Source organism: Enhydra lutris, unplaced genomic scaffold (assembly GCF_002288905.1).
Source record: "Enhydra lutris kenyoni isolate GAN:26980312 unplaced genomic scaffold, ASM228890v2 scaffoldscaffold17, whole genome shotgun sequence".
In the NCBI taxonomy this organism is placed as follows: domain Eukaryota; kingdom Metazoa; phylum Chordata; class Mammalia; order Carnivora; family Mustelidae; genus Enhydra; species Enhydra lutris.
Genome location: NW_019154101.1, coordinates 48,877,165 through 48,879,909, shown reverse-complemented (window position 1 = coordinate 48,879,909; position 2,745 = coordinate 48,877,165). Strand labels below are relative to the sequence as shown.

At 41.1% G+C, this 2,745-nt stretch overlaps 1 pseudogene; it reads right to left on the bottom strand.

Annotated features, from left to right (window-relative positions):
- Positions 1 to 1,771: 1,771 nt before the first annotated feature.
- LOC111147496 lies at positions 1,772 to 2,492 on the bottom strand (annotated as a pseudogene).
- Between the last annotated feature and the right edge of the window lie 253 nt (positions 2,493 to 2,745).

The window sequence follows — 2,745 nt, the reverse complement described above, 5'->3', positions numbered from 1 at the left end:
CTTCCAATTTCCCCCAACTCCCTTCTCCTAACTCCCCATGTCCTCCATGCTATTTGTTATGCTCCACAAATAAGTGAAACCATATGATAATTGACTCTCTCTGCTTGACTTATTTCACTCAGCATAATCTCTTCCAGTTCCGTCCATGTTGATACAAAAGTTGGGTATTCATCCTTTCTGATGGAGGCATAATACTCCATAGTGTATATGGACCACATCTTCCTTATCCATTTGTCCGTTGAAGGGCATCTTGGTTCTTTCCACAGTTTGGCGACTGTGGCCATTGCTGCTATAAACATTGGGGTACAGATGGCCCTTCTTTTCACTACATCTGTATCTTTGGGGTAAATACCCAGTAGTGCAATTGCAGGGTCATAGGGAAGTTCTATTTTTAATTTCTTGAGGAATCTCCACACTGTTCTCCAAAGAGGTTGCACCAACTTGCATTCCCACCAACAGTGTAAGAGGGTTCCCCTTTCTCCACATCCCCTCCAACACATGTTTCCTGTCTTGCTAATTTTGGCCATTCTAACTGGTGTAAGGTGATATCTCAATGTGAGTTGCATTACCGTTCCTTTGATTTGATTTATTTTATTTTGCCTTATTTATTTATTATTATTACTTTAATTTTAAGAAAATGGTCTTACCTTCCCTACTAGTGGTGAGTATTCCAGAGAGCATTTCCATGAGGCAAAACTGGGAAATGGGAAGATTTGTGATGCTGAGTTATGTGTTTCAGCAACTTGAGGCTCACAAGGAAGAGAAAAAGTAGCCCCTGCTTCTTCTTACCCCTGACTGCCAGTGCCCTTGTTGATCAAACTCATCCAGAAACCAGATAGTACTGAGGCCTTTGACATGCAATCTACAAGGGTCAGCATCCCACCTTTACCTCCCTAAAAGGAGCAAAGTGAAGGAAGGCAAGGAATGACTGAAAGAAACCATGTGCAGAATCAGCTCAAAGCCCAATTCATAAGGGATCTGATCACTGAATGACAATATGGCATTCACAGGAACAGTTAAATATTGCTTAGCTGGCATCAACCAAGAGCTCTTGCTATACACTCACCTCACATCCAATAATGTGTGTGTGTTGGGGGGGCAGTATTTAAAATGGGAAGATTTATTTATAAACCAACTTTTCCAGAAGGATTTAAAGAAAGATAATTAAGGATTAGTGGTCGTCAATGTTTATTTTTTTACTGTTCAAAGATTATTTAGAATTTCAGTTGGTGTGACACATGGATAGTTGGTTGCATTATTTATATACAAAAATTTCTTGTTACATTAAATGACAATGTATTCTATATTTTGAGATATATATATATATATATATATATATATATATATATATATATAAATTCTCACAATAGATGCAATATTGAATTTAAACATGGGATCCCAGCATGTGATTGGAGAAAAAAGTTGGACTGGGCATGGTGGGTGAAGGGACCGGGAGTCCTGTAACACACAGTAAACACACATCTGCTTCGAAGGGCAGCAGCAGCAGAGGCTACACTGGCAGCTGTGCCCCGGAGGTGGTGGAGCTGTTTCACATGGACCAATCTAGAACCACACCGGGAGGGATCACCCAGCATTGAGATATACCTGCAGGGCTTGTGAACCATTCCTGTCTGTAACTTTAGGAAACTGATGTTTTCCCTAGGCCATTTCAGTATTACTACTTGAACAATAACTGATCAGATAACAAGGACAACATACACAACCTCCAACTAAAATCTGGCTGTGGTTTAGACAATGAAATGGTATGCCATTAGAAAATGTTAGAACTGCTGTTCCTTGGGATGCTCCAAAGTGTATGTGCACTCTCCTTCAAACGGGCCTCTTCCTTAGGAGTCAGAGTCACCTTCACAGCATCTAAGATCCTAATCTGTCCCAAGACGCAAAGAACACTAAGGAAGACATCACCTTTCATCCCACAGAGACCCTGAGTTATGGTGGAAATTGGATGCATACACCCACCTAAGAGTCTTCATTATACTTTCTGCCATATCTGCCACACACAGTCCAGTGGCCCAGGAAGTACAGCCTTCCGGTTGTCTCACCTTGTGCAGATTCCTCAAGGAGACACCCAAAACACTGACTCTACTGCACACAGGCACACTAGAGTCTCCATGCTCCCTGAGGACCTACCATGACAACTCAGTGGGAAAACTCCCAACTTTTCCCCCTTTAGGTAATGGAACCATGCTGGATCCAGATTGCAACCACTTTTAATAACACAGTTTTGGAGAAAGACATGTATCTTCCAAGCCACATAGGTCAAGAGATCCCAGTGGATTGGAAAGAATAAGCAACCTACAGTTTGGGCTGTATTTTCCAATATTAGGAACGATGAATTTAAAGATGTTCATGTTAGGCTTGACCAAATTAAGATGGCTTTGTCCCTCTTGCTGCTGTGTCCCAGCTGTGATAATAAGCAGCTTGGAGTTTGCAGTCATGTTATAGTCTTTGCCAGAGAAAATTTTTGGTGTTTATCCATCTATGGAACTGGTATTGTGGATACATTGATAAGTAAGCTGCAGGCAGGTCCCTGCTCTCAGGCAGAAAAGAGTCACAGTAAGCCAAGGGAGTGTCGAGGCATCTGTATTTAAAATAAAATAATAAACCAAATGTAATAACAAATTTTATGTGTCAGTGTAGCTGGGCCATGGTGCCAGATATTTGGTTGAACATTAGTCTAGATGCTTCTAAGAGAGTGATCTGGGTAAGATTTCTATTTAAATT